Here is a 19,363-nt window from a genome sequence, read left to right as displayed (position 1 = left end):
GATTCTGGACAGATTTTGATGATGGAGCCAACAGGATTCACTGATGGATTTGATAAGGAGTGTGAGAAAAAATGAGGAACAGGATGACTCCAAGATATTTAGCTTGAGCAAATGGAAGAATGGTGGCACTGTTCACTGAAATGTGGATGAATATGGGTAGAGCACATTTTGGGGGAAAGATCAGAAGTCCTGTTTTTGGACCTGCTTAATTTGAAATGTTTCACCAAATATCTAGGCATCTTGTGGGTCAGTCAAATTGACATATAAAATGAACCATTCCAAGTCCACCCCTTACCAACTTGGCACCCATGTGCATCTCCTTAAACCATACTTAATCTCCAAATAAAGATGACAGTAAGGTCATAATTCTACCTCACATGATACAACTATCCTGTATACAACTGAAAACACTCTAACCCCTTACCCAGAAGAGGAGTTAAGGTCCTTGAGTCAGGACATCCTGAAACTTATATACTATGATGTGAAGTTAACAATACTTAAATACTCCTGTATAAAGTCAGTACATCTTATGTTACACAATAAGGAGATAAAAGAGGGAAGAAAACAAAGATATTTGCTTTCTGTATATTAATATATGTATGTACACATTTATATATGCACACAAACATATTCATAACACAGTCAGAAGGAAATACTCATGACAATTACAGTCCTCATTTCTGTAACTGGTCACAAGTTTGCAGCTGATGTTTATAACTACCTTCTTTCACTGCCCAGTCCATATTCTCCTTGCCTTCAGCAAGTACATTAGCTGCTCTTGGTTCTTTACCTAGTGAAGTGACCCAAATCTTCATTCCCAAAGGGTCTGAGATGTTAGTAGTTCTGCTTGAATTGGATTATTATAGTTTTCTGTTGACTTTTATCACAAGGCATCGTAATATTAAGAGACATCCTAAGGGATCTCCTGTGTTGCAGATACACTCTCCCTTACCTCCATTGTGGAGTAGTGGTCCAGTTTCCCCTTGGCAATCAGGATCAGTCGCCCCAGCCGGCACAGTAACTCCCTCTGCACTTACTTAGAGACACGAGGAGATCAAAGTGGCCAGGTGATAGTCTTAAATTTTAGTTGAGTGGAATCATTGTTGTGTCTCTTGGTAGAAGCATAGAAGCATTTTTTCCCCTTTGGAACTAAGACTTCTAGGCCAGCCGAGCATAAATTCATGGGGACAGGAAGCAAGATTTTTGCCAGTGGGTCCCTAGGGGTAATAGTGAATTGTGTCACTCCCATTTCCACTTCTCTGTTCCTGGGTCCGTGAATCCTGGCTTTGGGAGAAACAGCACCTTATATTGGATGCTGATTCAGAGCATATCCACCTTCCTAGAGAACCTTGTCCCAGCCTGCAAGGTATTGCCATGTGGCTGAGACTGTAACTGAGTCTGCAAAAGGCCATTCCACCTTCTGTCAAACCAGTTGCTTCAGGATGGTGGGGAACATGGTAATACCAGTAATTCCACGATCATGGGCCCATTGCATCACTTTATTTGCTGTGAAATTAGTTATTTGAGCAGAGTCAATGCTGTGCTGCGGAATGCCGTGATGGTGGATAAGGTATTCATTCCATAAGTCCATGGATGGTAGTCGTGGCAAAAACATTGCATGTATGGAAGGCAGATCTGTATCCAGAGTAAGGGTCTGTTTCAGGAAGGACAAAATATTGTCCCTTCCATTATGGAAGTGGTCCAACGTAATCAACTTACTACCAGGAAGCTGGCTGATCACCCTGGGGAATGGTGCCGTATTAAGAGCTCAGTGTTGGTCTCTACTGCTGGCACTCAGCAGTGGCTGTAGCCAGGTCAGCCTTGGTGAGTGGAAGGCCATGTTGCTGAGCCCATGCATAACCTCCATCCCTGCCACCTTGACCACTTTGTTCATGAGCTCATTGATGACAGGGGTGGCTGGGGAAAGAGGCTGACTGGTATCCACAGAACAGGTCATCTTATTCACTTGTTTATTAAAATCCTCCTCTGCTGAGGTCGCCCTTTGGTGAGCATTCACATGGGACACAAATATCTTCATGTTTTTTGCCCATTCGGAGAGGTCTGTCCACATAACTCTTCCTCAGATTTCCTTGTCACCGTTTTCCAATCATGTTCTTTCCAGTTCCCTGATCATCCGGCCAAATCATTGCTCACAACCTATGAATTGGTATGTGGTAGCACATCTGCCCATTTCTCCTTCCAAGCAAAGTGAACAATCAGGTGCATTGCTCACAATTTGCCCACAGGGAGGATTTCCTTTCACCATTGTTTTCCAAGGGTGTCCCTGAAAGGGGCCCGTATTGACGGGGTGTCCACTTTCAGGTGGTGCCTGCCTATGGTACAGAACCATCTGTAGACCAGGCAGAGGTCTTTTCTTCCTCTATCACCTGATCATAGGGAATTCCCCAAGTGGCCATAGGTTAGGCTAGGAGAGAAGGTAATGTAGCAGGAGTGGGAACCATGGGCATTTGGGCCACTTCTTCAAGTAACTTACTTGTGCCTTCACAGCCTTCTTGGGCCCAATCACATACGTACCACTCCTGTTTAATGATGAAATATTGCTGTGCATGCCCAAGTTTTAGCCTGGTGAGCCAAATAGCACCCAGTTCCTGATGGACGGTTCAGGTTGCATCGTAACTTGGTCCTGGCTAAGTGTTCAGTCTCTACTCAAGCCCATTAGTAGGCCAAGAGCTGTTCCTCAAAAGGAGAGTAGGTATCCACAGAGGATGGCAGAGCTTTGCTCCAGAATCCTAAAGACCTGCGCTGTGATGCATCTGCAAGGTCCTGCCGAAGGCTCCAAACACCATCCCCATGTGCTACTGCCCTTCTAGCACCATTGGATCTGCTGGATCATCCTGGCCCAAGTGGCAGAGCAGCTTGAACCACAGCAGGACCTATTACAGAGCCTCCTCTTGTTCTGGGGTGCACTCAAAACTAGCAGCTTTTTAGGTCACTTGGTAAAGGGACCAGAATATGTTGTATCCAAAATTCAAAGAGGCCCACCACGTTATGGAGGGCAACCTGCTTTACTTAGTCTACCAGTTTAAATATTAATCTCATCTCAAAACTCTCACAGCAACACCCAGAATAATGTTTAACCAAATATCCGGGCACCTCGTGGTAAAATTAACCATCACACTTCCTCCTAAAAGTAAAATTAGACACTTCATTCATATATAAACATTGTAGTGTTTTTCTCCTTTTTGTTTTTGTTCAGATGAATATAACATGAGAAAACGAGCTTTTATATTTTATTATCTGATATTTATTTTAAACTATGGTTTAGTTCTCCCCGCAGTTGGAAAGTTTTCTCTTCAAATACATACCTATAGAAGGTTTTTGTACCTCCATTTTTAAAAAGTGATCATAGTGCAGGGAATAAAAGTTTATAGAAACGGTCTGTTTTCCTTGTTTATTATTAGTGAACAATTAGATCTCACTGTCAGTAAAAATTGATGGCTGCAGCTTCCAAACTATTGAACTTGTGCTAATAAATGCAACAGTTGTTCATAATTTGGTGGTAAATGACCTTTAAATGTAGATGTTTACGGAGGCTGTCCTTGGGGAACAATTTAACTTCCAGATGACACCCATGAGTACTTGTTATCATTTAAATATGCTTCCTTTTGTCAATAGCAGAATAACAAATACTGGTTAGATTTCTAATGTTGATTCAGATACCAGGAAACCTGCTGAATAAATTAGTGTACATTTGATTTATATTGACCAAAATTTTTTACATTGCTGTGTTACAGGTCAAGGTGACATGCATTTAAATGCATTGTAGAGCAGAGGTCATGCTTGACTGACGTGAATGCTTACACTGTTTTTAATTAACTTTTAAATATTATCCTAAAATTCCTTCTCAAGTACCAATTGTTAGGTAGAGGATTGAAATTAACTTAGGACATTAGTGGAGACCTTATTTTGAAAGTCAATAATCTTAATCTTTCCCATAAAAATTATTGGAGTAAATTACTGCTACATTTTATCTTATAATTTGTAGGGAAATCAGATCTGTTTTTTCCATCATAGACTCTGAATTCATTGTCTGTGGGTTTTCCATTGTCAGTTTTGCAGAAAAAATCTGAGATAGCACTGAAAACATTTTTCGAAGTAATGAACAAAGTCTTACCTAGTACAGGAAGTACTTTATCAAGCAAACGCATTTTTTTTAGTGCTAGGAACTTTTTCACTGATGTTGTTGTGTGTGCCTGGAGGGAGGATGGTTTTCACGGTGAAAATGTAGATTAATCTTGTCAGCCATTCATTAGTAGTCCAAAATAGTATATGTTTTAGGGAAGCTTTAATCAACACCTTACTTGCCCTTTGAGAGAATATCTTCACAGTGAATGCTGCTTCTTTTGCATATAAATATTGTTGGATAAAAAGCATTTTGCTTTCACTGTAGAATTTTTTTCACTTATGTCCCATGTAAGAAGGTTTACATAATTCAAAAGTTTAGAACTGAAACGTGCAAAGGTTTTTATTCTTCTCAACCATGCAGATTTGTTATTAATCAAAAAATGTGCATTGGGAATTTCAGGGTAACCTTCTGAGCTTTGCTTCTCAAGGAAAGGCAGCACAAAGCTCTTCTCTTTTAAAACTTCTCATGTCAACTTTTACAGCTACCCTCTAGAGCAAACAAGATAGCAGCTCTGCCCACCTCCAGTGAATGGCAGAGTCCTGGGATGTCAGGTTAGTTTCAGCCACACTGTAGCTTTCTGCCCAGGTTGCAATGCCCAGAACAGCATCAACCCCGTATGGTCCACGAGGTCAAAAAAAGTGACAGTGTTGAAAATGCCAGTGAGTGAGAAAAGGAAGTGGAGATAATAAAATTGAAAGTGGTGAGAGAATGACCCATGTTGTATGTGTGTATGAGATGAATCATTCAGTAGTAGGAACCATTCTGAAGGACTGAGGGGAGAGTCAGGCGGCATTTCCCATAAGTGGAAAGGCAATTGTGACTGACGAACGGAAAGACTTTTAGGTGTCAGCACCAACCTCGGGAGAAGGCAGGGAGTCTGAGAAAAAGGCTAATCGTGGATGTGATGGTGCTGCTGGTGGATGACCCGTTGGGATGTCATCCAAATGAGGGATGGAACTTCTAGTGCAAATAATTAGCTGCTAACGCTGTGGTGCTCAGCTCTTGCTGCAGCTTGGAGTCGCCTGGAGATCTTTATAAACTAGAGATGCCTGGGTCCTACCCTCAGAGCGTCTAATTTAATGGTTCTGGAGTATGGGTTGAGCATTGGAACTTTTTAAAAGTCCCTGGGTGATTCTGATGAGCAGTAAAAGTTAAGAACTGCACTAAAAATATCCCCACGATGCTTGTGGAGATCATTAAGGGAGGTTACTTGCCCCAGCACATCTTAATAGGGTAAGTCAGTGGTTCTTAAGAGCTCCTTCAGGCTCCATCCCCAGAGATTCTCAGGTGATTGGAGCCCAGGCTTTGGTAGGTTGAGCTCTTCAGGTGATTTTAATTTGTAGCTAAGCCTGCAAACTAAGGAGGTGGCTTACCCTGTTTTGAAAAAGATGGCCTGTAGAGTGTATATGTAGCATGAAGGAGATATGTCAGCTTTGTTTTAAAGCTTTAAAGGACTGATTTACATTCTGATTCAGCCAAAGTGCACCTAAGACTGAGCCCTTAAAACACTCTTAAGTCTTTGGATCCATAAACAAATGAACTTAGAAAAAGCTTTCCTGATGTTAGATAGTTTGAGGAACTTCTATGGAGTGTCACTGGTAAGCTTTGGAGCCAGACAGACTTGGTACCACATTCTGGCTTGTAACTTCCCAGCGAGGCAACTTGTGCAAGTCATCACCCTCCCTCTGTTCCCTAAAGTGCTGACCTCGGTTTTCTCTCAAGGATCTCAAATTAAGTATCAGCCTCATAGCAAGAACGCTCTGACCGGGGCAGCTGTTGTTATTTCTAATCCTTCTAATTAAATTTTTGCCAATAGAGGTTAATATTTCATCATATATTTTACCTTTCTTTCATCTAGTGTTAAATTTTTTTTCACCTTTGAGTAGTTTCATATTTAATTCACTGCTTTAAATGAATTATTGTTTTTTTATGCTCTTAGATTTTTATTTATTTTATTGAAGTATAGTTGATTTACAATGTTGTGTTAGTTTCAGGTGTTACAGCACAGTGATTCAGATATATATATGTATATTCTTTTTCAGATTCTTTTCCCTTTTAGATTATTACAAAATATTGAGTATATCTATTTTATATATAGTAGTGTGTATATTTTAATCCCAAACTCCTAATTTATCCCCCTCCCCTTTCCCCCTTGGTAACCATGTTTGTTTTCTATGTCTGTGGATCTATTTCTGTTTTGTAAATAAGTTCATTTGTATCTTTTTAAATGAATTTTTGTTTGTTTGTTTTTTGGGTTTTTTTTAAATGAATTATTTTTAAAAAGCATTATAGCTGATTCACTTTGTTATAAAGCAGAAACTAACACACCATTGTAAAGCAGTTATACTCCAATAAAGATGTAAAAAATTATACTGCAAAAAAAACTGTAAAAAAAAAAATATTATCAAAAGACCCTTGCAGTGCTTTCAGATTAGAGAATGACATCTAAAGTGTGCTTATCACCTCATATGTAAAAACAAATGAAGAATGTTGATTATGTGGTTAAACAACCGATTGTTGACAACTGCTATTTATTTATTGATCACTGAGTGCTTAGATGAAATTCCAGCCACTGTTCTTCACTGTAGACTCCTAATAGTGTTCGCAGGTAAAACTTTGAATTGTTTTCCTCCTTTCTCCTGATATAAGAAGGTCTTTTTAGAAGAAGCCAGACAACCAAACCGAAATCTGTAAGTGTGTTAGCATATGGCTCTGGCCTGGCAGTGGGGCTGGGCCAGTCCCCACCCAGACCCATTCTTGTGTGCTTTTATCTGAGCAGAAGTAGAACTTTTGACTTCTGACTCATCAGTGTTCAGGTTTAGCCAGGTTCAGATGACGCCAGTTTGAACGAATGTCACTGTAACCTGGAGTTTTGTGTTAGAAGCTCTTTCTGCAGTCAGGGTTTGTTCCTTCAGTGAGTCGTGGTTTTAGAAAAGTTCTGTGGAGTTCATCTTTCTGTGACCTAGAGGATCCTAAATGCCTGGCTGCAGAGGCTGACAGTCTGCTTTATTGGAAGTTTAGCTCAGAGTTCACGTGATTAGGGTGAGTAAGTTCGTGTACTGGGGGCTGTGTAGGGCCCCAAGCGGGGCTGGCAGGGAGAGCCTGGCACAAGTACCAGGCACAGGCCGGAGCCATGAGAGGTGGCGGTGGGTGAGGGCTGGGTGAAGGCATGGAGGTGTGGAGTGTGAGGCACAATTTCAGCAGCCCCAGTATTTACTTACATTCATTTATTCAGCCAGTGGTTCTTTTTTTTTTCCTTGTGTTTGGCCACGTGGCTTGGGAGATCTTAGTTCCCAGGCCAGTGATTGAACCCAGGCCCTCAGCAGTGAAAGCACAGAGTCCTAACCACTGGACAGTCAGGGAATTAGCCAACCAATGGTTCTTTTTTTCTAATACATTTATTTATTTATTTATTTTTGGCTGCGTTGGGTCTTCATTGCTGCACGCGGGCTTTCTCTAGTTGCAGCGAGCGGGGGCTACTCTTCGTTGCGGTGCACGGGCTTCTCATTGCAGTGGCTTCTCTTGTTGCAGAGCACGGGCTCTAGGCGCGTGGGCTCCAGTAGTTGTGGCGCGCGGGCTCAGTAGTTGTGGCTCATGGGCCCTAGGGCGCAGGCTCAGTGGCGCACGGGCTTAGTTGCTCCGCGGCATGTGGGTCTTCCCGGATCAGGGCTTGAACCCGTGTCCCCTGCACTGGCAGGCGGATTCTTGACCACTGTGCCACCAGGGAAGTCCCCAGCCAATGGTTCTTGAAGGCCTACAGTATACCAGGTGCTGTACTGGGCCCTAAGGTTGCCATCACTTTCAGCAGTTTCTTTCCAAGACCCTCAAGAAATCCCAGAACTCTCTTTCAGAAAGGTTCTTCCTGTTTGTGAACACTGTGTACACTTGAGCTATAGTTAAATCAACTAATCCTGTATTGCTCCATGGAGAGCTGAATGTATAAATACAGTTACGTTAACAAGCTTCAATATGAGCAAACTGTTAACTTCAGTTTTCTTATCTTTAAAACAGGTGAACGATAATACCTAACCATAAAGTCATTGCCAATATTAAATGGCATGAGGCATGTGAACTATCTGGCAAGGGTCTGCCTCAGATTACGTTTAGTGCAAAAAGAATTACCGTTGTAATTAGGCCTCTCTCTGCCTTCACAACCTTGGCTCAGTCCTTCTCTGAAGGCCAGGTACCAGAACACAGTCTAGAAACCTGTGTGAAAGACAGCTGGGAGCGGGGTCTCCCAACAAGTTTCCTTGTTGTCTAACACATGGGGGAACCAGGGAGCATTAAATGGGTGCGATGGTCCAAGTAGATGGGAAAATTGATGTGCGTCCTTGGGTGCTGACAAGTGTCAGCGTGTTGTACTTGTTCTGATACTGGCCCATGCAGCATTAGAGCCAGCCTTTGTGAATCAGGCAGTTGCTTATGTTTATTTTGTAACCTTGACCTCCTTGAGAGAACTTTCCATGAGAAGGGAAGTAGCAACACTGTTGAAGAGTGGACCTTGGATGACACCCGGCCACTTCCTAACCATGTGTTTAGCAGTCCCCAGTTGTTTAAATGCTTTGAGCCTTGGTTCCCATAAATAGGCATACTAGGAATGCTTTATATCCATTTGGGATTGTTTTAATCAAGTGAAATAATAGGTGTAAAGCCCTTAACATGTGGTTGGTTCTGTAGTAGTTAGTGTTGGCATTTGTTTCTAAGAATTTAAATCTTTATGTTGGATTTCTATAGAGAGTTCCCTAAGTTAGGCTTGTGTGGGATTCCTGATTTGAGTACATTGGATACTGTAAACCCCTCTCCTGTTCCTTCACTTTACCACCAAAGCAAAACAAAAACAACAAAAATAATGCCTTTCAAGTAAACATTTCATAGAAATTCCAGTATGGCAAAGGGATTTGGGGTTCATGAAGTTGAATTAGAGTTTGACCTGTGTTTATTTTATTCATGAACTATTTAGGATTTTCTCATGTCCAGTAGACACACTCTGTCAAAACCAATTAATGATAAAGTTTTACCAAATGCAAAATACAGTGCCATGAAAAAAGTTTACTTAGAACTCCAGAGAGCTTGAATATTAGGACTTCATTTGTTTTTTTTTTATACACATCAGTGTATACATGTCAATTCCAATCTCCCAATTCATCCCACCACCACCCCCATCCCCCCGCCGCTTTCCCCCCTTGGTGTCCATATGTTTGTTCTCTACATCTGTGTATGACTTCATTTTTATGGGGAAAAAGTAGATGAGTCTTATGGATTGCCCATGCAAATATGCACTTCTAAAGAAGTCTTCTTTTAATATTTTGCCATCATTTGCTTGAGGCATATGCAGTCTAGCGGTCTAGCGGGAGTGCAGCAGGGCAGAAAGTGTCTGGGCTTGAAGGTAAGCCAGACCTGGCTTCTCACCTGGACAGGTGTCCTAATGACTCAGTCTCTTCATTTGTAAGGCTGGGGGAATGCTGGCACTGAGAGTTGTGAAGATAAAAATGTAACTGAGATAACAAATGAAAAGCACATACTATGGTGTTGGACGTACACTAAAAAATAGTTGCTGTTACTATCCTGGATCTAAAAAACAGGAGGAGAATGATAGATTTCTTTATTGTGGCAGCACGTGAGAAGCACGCATTTTACCTTTTCTTGTGTCTTCTCTACCTCTGGCCTGGGCATCCCTGCCCTCCTGCTCAGTGCCACCTGCCCAGGGGTCCGAAGTCTCTTGGAGTCGACACTGCATAGGAGGAAGCTGTTTAGCCTGCCAGGTAGATTGCATGTCGTAAGCCTTCTGTCCGGAGATTGTAATGAAGCCTGCTGTGATTCTGGTGCGGTGAGAGGTGCGGTGTGCAGAGTTATACTTGATGGGATCAAAGTGCCAGCAGCTCCAGTGACCAGGATTCCCCCTGAACCAGTTGGATCCGAAGGGCTCTGGTCTTGTTGCTGCCCAAGTGGTCCTGGTGGAGGGGCATCATGCTAGTACCTTTGGGGATGTTCCTGGGATTTGGAGGTCAGAGTTGGAAGCCATGCACCCAGTTCATTGGGGGTTGATTTAGGAAACCAAAAAGAGTTTTCCAGTATCGTTATTAAACCCTGGAGAGAAACTTGAAACAGAAACTCAGTACAAAGGATAGCCCATGGGAGAGTGAGTTTTGGTAATTGAAGGAAGTGTTTTGTAAGCTTGAATGTCCAGTAATGTGCAGAGTTAAAATACAGGAAACATTTTCATATTGAAAATGGGTACAGAACCAAAAGTTCCAGGAACTGGCTTATTAAATAATAATGGTGAAAAATGATTTAAAATCTTGTGTGTGTGTTTTAACGTTAGATATGCAAAAGCTAGACTAAATACTTCTTTTGTTTGATTTATCCAGTTTTTGCTTCCTTTGGCTGCCTTGGGTCTATGCAGGAGCGCCTCCTGGCATGGTGGAGAACTGTCGAGTTGTGATCTTTCCTCCTGAATTTCTTGTGCATGATTTTATATTTAAACCTTTATAAACAGTTCCATTGATGTTCTTCAGGTGCTATACAGATTGTTCTTAAATGAATGTGGGTAGGCCCTGGATTCTTAAGTTGACTACAGTACTGTCATTTTCAAAGTATATGTTTATTTTCCAGTTTTTTAGATTTGGAGAGTTTTTAAAAAACAACACTTGCTTTATGTTAGTAATGTATTCATTTTCATTGGCCATTTATCATAGTGTCAGTTTATAAAAATAAAGTTATATTAGTCTTTGAAAGCCCCTTAACATATTTTGAACTGATCAACTGCTTAGTTAATATATTTGTAACATTGTAAGATAGTTAACTTTCAGGGATAGTTCCATGAAGGATAGGTGGAGATTATTAAAGATCACTGCCATTTAACCTCTTGTGCTCTTAGTCTTAGCATACAAAGGAAGGAAAGCATTCATCTGTTATAAAGTAGCATAATTAATCTGTATAATTTAGTAAATCTAGTCTTCGAATCCCTGCTTGTTGCCAGCTACGGGCAATTGACAGTGATAATGCATGATTCCAGCCCTCAAGGAGTTTGCAGTTTAGTTCTACACACATGACACAGCACCCACGAAGCAATAATGAATGCTTTATGGTAATATGTAGAAAAGTAGCAAGTTGTATTGAATGGAGATTTTGAGAATGACATCAGTGAGGAGTTAAGTACCAGGAAGACTTCCTACAAGAAATGGCTTAAGCTGTGTTCTGAAGCATAGGTAGGATCTAGATAAGCAGCTGGAAAGGATAAGGCTTCTGTGAAGGAACCCCTACCCCCCCAAAAGGTAAAAACATGTAAATGAACATTATGTGACAGGGGATGGAAAGAGAGCGGTGTCCAGTGTGCAGGAGGTAGTGGAAGGTGGAGGGTGCAGTGTTCTGGGTACACGGGGCAGAGCCAGGTGGCAGAGGTCCCTGGGGAGGACTGCCTTTTCTCTGTTTCTCCTGGACGGTGGCAGCCACCATTGTTGAAGTGTCAGAGTTCATTCCACTTTTGACGGGGATTGGGGAGAGGAGGGCACATTCCAGAAGGTGGGATGTCTGAGTTGCTTTGGGGGGGTGGTGGTGGAGAGGAGAGAATGCCTGTCACCAGCATCAGGTAAGGATGGGATCGGAAACTTTGAAATCTGATAACTTTGTGCAGGTGCAGAAGTAAACAGGGCTGCAGAGCATATTTCTGAACAGCCAAGTGACATGAAAATGAGGACATCATGTTGATTAAACTTACCTTGATGTACAGAATGTTTCCAAAGGGGGGTGATTGGAGTCCTCTATGAGACTATTGCCGTGGACCAGGCTAGGGAAGGGGGATGGAGAAGTGACAGGATGAAGGGACAGTGCCATAGGGTGGACATGAGGGATTCCAGAACAGTGGGCTTCAGAAACTGTCTAGAATTGGTAGCTAAAAAAGGTAAATAAAAAATTGGCATTGACATATATACACTACCAAATGTAAAATAGATAACTAGTGGGAAGCAGCTGCGTAGCACAGGGAGATCAGCTCGGTGCTTTGTGACCTCCTAGAGGGGTGGGATAGGGAGGGTGGGAGGGAGACGCAAGAGGGAGGGGATATGGGGATATATGTATATGTATAGCTGATTTACTTTGTTATACAGCAGCAACTAACACAACAATGTAAAGCAATGATACTCCAATAAAGATGTTAACATAAATTAATTAATTAATTAAAAAAAAATTTAGTCCTCCACCTCTGATCGCTTCACTTGGCACTTTCTGCCCTACATGCCTGAACTGCTCCCCCCATCGCTCAGTTGCTGGAGGCCCTGGGCTTCTCATGCCTCCGAATCTCACGTTCTTCTGCCTGCAGGAAACCTATCCTGCTCTCCCACCCCCAGTTGGTTAGCTTGTGTTTTCCGTTTGTGAACCAATTCCAGTTTCACTTCCTCCTAGTAGCCAATGACAAGATTTTCACCTTTGCCCAAGAGTTTGCTTCTTATTCCTTTGACTGTGTCTTCATGTTCACTGTTCAGATGATGCTTGAGACTCAGTGTGATTCTGGACAGGAGAGGCAAGGGGAGGGGGCTGTTACCTGAAAACTGGGTTTGCCTCTTGGTGGGTGTTGAGCCAGAAGATACATCCAAACCAAGGATCGGGAGAAGGAAGGATGAATATTTGCAGCAAGTAAGGAGAACACCGGGGATCTTTCCCAAAGCAGTCTCCCCTAACAGCAAAACTGGGGAAGTTTCAAGCTAAGGGTTCATGCACATTCATGAAGGGGCTGCAGCAGAGAATTCAGCATAGAATTGGGACAAGGGTCGACAGAGTCCAACAGACGGGTCGACAGAACTCGATACATAGGTTTTGTCCCTGTCTTCCAAGTGCCTGGTTGGTCATCAGTCCAGTTGAAGCACGTGGGTAGGCGAGGCCCACTGTGTGGTTAGGGGCCCAGCAGCTGTTCTAGAGAGAACAGAGAGGTCAGGAGGAAGAGGTGAGGAACCTTTGAGGAGCAGTTTCAGTGGGGGGGATGGAAGTCAGATTGCAGTGAATTAGGGAAGTTGGAGAGAGTGAGGAAAATGGAGTGTGGACCCTTTCAGGTGCTTTGACAGTGAAAGGAGGGAAAGAAAGCACAGCAGCAAGAAGGAAGGCAGGGTCAGGTAAAGGCTCTTTCTAAATCAGAACACTGACAGTGAGTATTTCGAGGTCAAGGGGGAGAGGACAGGGGTGTGAGAGCCTGAGGATTCTGAAGGGAGAAGGAGTGTAAGTGGAAAAGAGGCTTCCTGCAAGGCTGACTGCTGTTCTTGGAGTTGCTTTTCTTGTCAGGTAACCAGCTTGTGCCAATGACTCAGCCATACAAAGTTTGGGATTAAGGGGTGAGTTTAGAGCACATCATCCAATGGAAATATAAAGCGAGCCACATATTTCTAGTAGCCATATTTAAAAAGGTAAAAAGAAACAGGTGAGGGCTTACCTGGTGGCGCAGTGGTTGAGAGTCTGCCTGCCAATGCAGGGGAGGCAGGTTCGAGCCCTGGTCTGGGAAGATCCCACCTGCCGCGGAGCAACTAGGTCCGTGAGCCACAATTACTGAGCCTGCGCGGCTGGAGCCTGTGCTCCGCAACAAGAGAGGCCGCGATAGTGGGAGGCCCGCGCATCGCGATGAGGAGTGGCCCCCGCTTGCCGCAACTGGAGAAAGCCCTCGCACAGAAACGAAGACCCAACACAGCCATAAATAAATAAATAAATTAATTAATTAAAAAAAAAAGAATAACCTGATGACATTTAAAAAAAAGGAAAAATTTATAAAAAAAAGAAACAGGTGAAGTGAATTGTAATAATATATTTTATTTAGCCCAATAAATCCAACATATTATTTAACTTGTCATCCATATAAAATGATGAATATTTTATATTTTTTGTAGTAGCTTTTTAAATTGGGTGTGTTTTACATGTAGAGGACACCTCCCTTCGGACTAGCCGCATTTCAAATGCCCAATAGCGGTTTGTGGTAAGTGCTGCTATATTAGACAAGCCAGATTTGGAGAGTAGGAGGGGTCCAGTTTACAGCAACACATGTACTGAGGCAGGAATCAAGGTATCCACTTTGGGGAGCTGAAATTTTATGTTTTAGATCCTTTAGCTACTGATGAGAATTTAATCTCACTCTTCTTTGTCTCTACTGTCAACCTGAATACTCTCCAGGCTCTTGGTTTCTGCTTAGATGAGATATGTTGGGCTTGTGTTCCACCTGGCCTTAGGTAGATGGAGTTGTGGAACTAGGAAGCCGTATTCAAGGCAGCTCAAGTCACTCTTCGGGCTCAGTTCCCAGTTGCTACCACTTAGTAGCTGTGACTCACTGAGCAAGTTACTTTACTTTTCCATGCCTCAGTTTCCTGATCTCTAAAATGGGGATAGTAATGACAGTTTTTATTATATGAAATTCTATATGCATATCATAGCATTGTTGCAAAAATTAAGTGTGGAGGGTTGACCTATACTCAAGGCTTAACAGATTTTAAAAGGGGATGTTTAGATTACTTTATTTGAGTCAATGTTAATCATCATTATAGATTTTTTTAAAAACTTTTCTGGAGACTAGAACTTTATGAAATGTTACTTGACATTGGAGTTTAAACAAAAAATCTTGTGTTTTTCTTTGGAAAAGTATGAAAGCATAAAGCTTCACATTTACTTAATTAAAATACATGGAGCAATAATCAATCTATTATCCTTAGGAGCCACCTGAAGTTGGGTGATATGCTCTTTAAAATCTTCCACAAGTTGCTTTCTTCAATAGCAAACTTGAATTTGGAGTCTCTGGTGTTTCTGAGCAGTGCACTGACATAAGGCAGCTTGGTTCTAATTGCATTCCAAGTTGGGAAAACTTTTTCATTATGAATATCTGAATGAGAGCTGTTAGGATGGAGCTGGAGATGAGAGGAAGGGGAACAAGGGAAGTAGAAACCTTGTAAGAGCCACTGCCCATGTGCCCGTTATCTGTCAGTCAATATCCCATTTTTCAAATGAGTTTTTGCAATAACCAGATAGCGAGAGCACATCCTTAAGTGAGGATTGCAGGAACCTGCCTGCCTGCTTTGTCCAGCTCACCCTTTCTAACTGAGCTCAAAGTTGACTTTTGCCTATAAAAGTGGAAAATGGGCCTGATAAAAATGTTTAGTCTGCAGGGCCTTGTTTTATTTATCATATCAGAAAAGAACAATGTTTTGTTGTGTTGTGGTCAAAATAGAAGCCGACCTTGCTTGTTCACAAAAGCTCAAATCCTGGAGATAAGGGGGGCAAAATAATAGAGTACAATGGAAAGAGTAGAGTGTAATTATTTGTAGCTTGTCAAGTGAAGCCCTTTCAAGCCCCAAGTGATTCAAATCTGGGAACTCTGCACAATTCTGTAAACTAACCACAACCAGCATCAGAGAAATCTCCCCTGGCCTGCAGACAGCACTGAAATTGCATCAGTTTGTCATGCACTGAGCATGGCAGCCTCACACAATATCATTTGGTTGCAAATGGGCCTGCCCCCAAAGCCCTGAAATACATTCTGTGGTATCTGACTCTTGGCCTGCGATTTGTCATGTCCCTGCTGCTATCAGTGTACAGTAATTTTAATAGATTCTGATGGCTTCCTGGTAGAAACACGGGATGCATCTGGTTTGGGCATAGGACTCTGAAGAGATTCTTCTGGCTGTAAACAACAGGATTGCATGCAGAAAAAATTGGAGGTGCATTTTATTTCATTAAAAATTGGTTTTAGGTTACAAGCTTGTGTTTTCTGAATTATTAAAAAAAAATTCCCTGCACAGTTTAATAGCTGTAAAACATATTGCTTGTTTTTAATCTTTAAAGTAGTTAACTCTTTAGAAATGTATCGCTGGCAGCAGTGTCCAATTTTAGCAGTCCCAGCTGTAAGTGTGGAATGAGTGTAGTAAATGTAACAGTTTATTTAGCCCCTTGCTACTCAGTATGTGGTCCATGCAGCAGCAGCATTGCTGGGAGTTTGTTAGAAATGCAGACTCTCAGGGCCCACCCCCGACCTGTGGGAGTCACTCTGCATTCTCACAAGATCCCCAGGAGATGCCCCTGCACAGGAAAATTTGAGAAGCTGAGAAACTCAGGCTTAGAGCACAGGCTTCCGAGTCAGAGAGAGAGAGCTGTATTCAGATTCCATCTTCTGACTTAGTGTGTTTGACTTTGGGTGATTTGTGCTAGGCTTCAGATTTCTCATCTTCAGAGTGGGGCTTATATAACTACATCATATGGTTATTTTGAGGATGACATTAAGTTATGAATACGTAGAAATAGAAGTATCTCTACCTATACCTCTATATGGTGCCTGACATGGAGGGAACATACAATAAATGAAAGATGGATAGTGGTGCCTCTGTGTGTGGACTTTGCCTTAAGAGCGTGAGAAATCTGTCTAATTGTGGAATAACTCACCTGCAAATAATTTCCACAGTAGAGGGATGATGAATGTTGTCGACGAACTGTGGCTGAACTTAAGTCTCCCTCCTCACCTCACATAATCCCCTGTCGGTTCACCTTTGTCCCAGAGTGTCATCCTGTCATGATTTAGAGTATATGGCAGAGCCATGGACAGTGCTAGCTACCTGGAAAGGTGTATAAAATGCACCTGCCGATTCCTGGAGGCTGGGCTCAGTCCCATCTCAGCATCTGCCGGGTCCTGGTTCGAGAGCCCGCCCCTCGGCGCCCGGCCTCCTGGCCCTGACCCTGGCCCAGTGTGGAAGCGTCTCCTGCCCTCATCTGTAGGCCTATGTTCTGGTCCCACTGTGGGTGCTCAGGGCTCTCTGTGTTCCCAAACCCTCCTGATTGTCACAGGCGGGGGCGGGGGGCGGCACTTTTTCCTAGTATGGACCTGTGGGGAAAAAATACAAAGACAAAAAGTAACAGCCCGATATAAAACAACTTTTTTTTTTTTTCTTGGAAAACACTATTTTTCCCTCCCTTCATCTCTTTCTCTTTTTTCCCCCTCCCAATCTCTCAATCTCTGTCTGTAAATGTAAAATTTTCAGCTCACTGGCTTTTAAAATTATGAATAATAACATAAAACTCTAGTTAAATCACTCAAAAGTATAATTTATTTCCATATCTGGACCAGTTAAGGCAATGGGGATGGGAAGGATACGGGAGAAATGGGAATGGGTGAGGAATTGGGGCCGGCTGGGCACAGAGACAGAGGGGTGGAGTGTAGGAATGGATGGGGCAGAGCAAAGGACAGGAGAGCAGAGAAGGAGAGATGGAGTACAGAGCAAGGAGTGTAGAGACAAGAGGGGGCGTCAGCTGGGCTGCCAGTGTTTGTTCAGTGTCAGTTAACTGGCTCGTCTGTGTTTCAGAAGGTAGGAGGTAACTGCCCCTCGACACAATTTCCTCATCTTGAAACTGCCTGTAAAATCTTGCATGTTATGTGTATGTATGTTTCCAGGGAGGTCTGCAGATTTTCACATCTGTGACCTCAAGAAAGGCTGAGAAATCACTTATTCCAAATCACAATTCCAGACTACCTTCTCGCCAAAGATGAAACCTCTCTTTAAGTTGTATTTCTGTGTATATGATTTCCTTTTTTGTTAAGCAGTCTTATTCATGTAGCATCTTTCTTTTTTTTTTTTTAAACTGATTTTTTTTCCATGAATTCATTTATTTATTTATTTATTTATGGCTGCGTTGGGTCTTCGTTGCTGCGCGTGGGCTTTCTGTAGTTGCTGCGAGCAGGGGATATTCTTCGTTGCGGTGCACAAGCTTCTCATTGTGGTGGCTTCTCTTGTTGGGGAGCACGGGCTCTAGGCGCGTGGGCTTCAGTAGTTGTGGCGCACGGGCTTAGTTGCTCCGCGGCATGTGGGATCTTCCCGGACTAGGGCTCGAACCCGTGTCCCCTGCGTTGGCAGGCGGATTCTCAGCCACTGCGCCACCAGGGAAGTCCTCGTGTAGCATCTTTCTGTATTTGTTCATATATAGTTTGTATCTAGGTAAATCTCTTGATGTGTCTTGAAATGAACAAATGGCATATCTTCCTGAATATTGTATTTTTTTCTTTTCAAGTTTTAAACTAATGTGATGAATTGGTTGCTTTAGAGATGGTTCACTTTTGTCCTAACTCTCTGAACTTCTATTAATGTTTGTGCATTACGTTAAAGAGTTAGTGCATCCAGTAGGCTTTCAGAACTGTCAGAAATGTATTACCCAAGATTGTCACATCACTGATTCTTATGTTAGAACTTTGCTTGGATAGACTCATAAATATTTTTGTGGTAATCTCATTGGTTGTATAGAGGAAGCAGACTTAGTGTCAGAGTGTTAATGATACTATTTGATTTATTCAGTTGAATATGTGTGTCCATTTTAACTTATGAAATCAGAATTTGGAAGTCTCGGATGTGAAACACATTTTCTAACTTTTCCTTGGGTTCCTATAGGAGTAAGTTGGTCTGATACGAATTATGGATCGTCTCTCTACTTATTCTTGTTATATTGAATGACCCTCAGTTGTTTCTTTATCTGACAAAACATATGTCAGACAATCCATTTCTCTCAGTAAAGTCTGCACTCAATAATTATAGCCCCAACTGCACTTGACTCATCTTAAATTTTAATAATGCAGAATAAGCAAGAGAGACTGTGAAGTATGTCAGGTGAGGATTAAGAGAAAGGTTCTGACAGAAGAGTCGGCAGGTGAGATTGAACACAGACCCCTGAGCAGAGATGCTCTCCACTCTTGGTACCCTCACAGCCCTACCCCCTGCTCCTTGATACCTGTTATTCAATATCAGACCAGCTTATTAAACAGAGAGAGGGCAGGTCGTAGAGGTAATGGGGACAGAGGGAATATATTTTCAACTTTATTTTGAAGTAATTTCAAATGTACAAAGACGTTGCAAGAATAGTACAAAGAATTCTCATTTCTTTCTAACCAGATTCATCAATTTTTAAAGCTTTACCACTTTTGCTTTATCATTCTCTTCCCTACATCCCTCTTTTTGTATATGTAATCTTTTTCTGAACCATTTGAGAGTAGGTTGTGTATATTATACCTCTTTACTGCTCATTATTTCAATCTGTGTGTCCTAAAATAGGAATATTCTCTTCACCTAACCACAGTGAAATTGTCAAATCAGGAAATTTGACATTGACCCAGGATTATTTTGTAGTCTGTATCACAAATTTGTCATTTGTCTCAATAATATCCTTTAGAGCATTTTTTTTTTTCTCCTGGTACAGTATCCAGATAAGCATTACGTTTAG

The 19,363-nt window shown here is 42.1% G+C and overlaps 1 protein-coding gene and 1 long non-coding RNA gene across 9 annotated transcripts in view; one reads left to right on the top strand and one right to left on the bottom strand.

The window, feature by feature from the left end:
- The window catches only part of LOC309658894, a 202,582-nt gene that overhangs the window by 10,243 nt on the left and 172,976 nt on the right, over positions 1-19,363 (bottom strand). The gene's annotated exons all lie outside the window — the stretch shown is intronic.
- The window catches only part of SNX24 (sorting nexin 24), a 172,987-nt gene that overhangs the window by 15,264 nt on the left and 138,360 nt on the right, over positions 1-19,363 (top strand). Inside the window, exon 1 of one of the 8 annotated variants that reach the window (XM_082457928.1) lies at positions 6,406-7,189. The exons of the other annotated variants lie outside the window; for them this stretch is intronic. The gene's annotated coding sequence lies outside the window, so the exon portion shown is untranslated. Of the gene's footprint in view, positions 1-6,405; positions 7,190-19,363 lie in introns of those variants that run through there. 8 annotated transcript variants of the gene reach the window in all.

The sequence above is a fragment of the Balaenoptera physalus genome (assembly GCF_965194825.1).
Source record: "Balaenoptera physalus genome assembly, chromosome: 3".
Lineage (NCBI taxonomy): Eukaryota > Metazoa > Chordata > Mammalia > Artiodactyla > Balaenopteridae > Balaenoptera > Balaenoptera physalus.
This window is presented reverse-complemented; position numbering and strand designations above follow the sequence as displayed.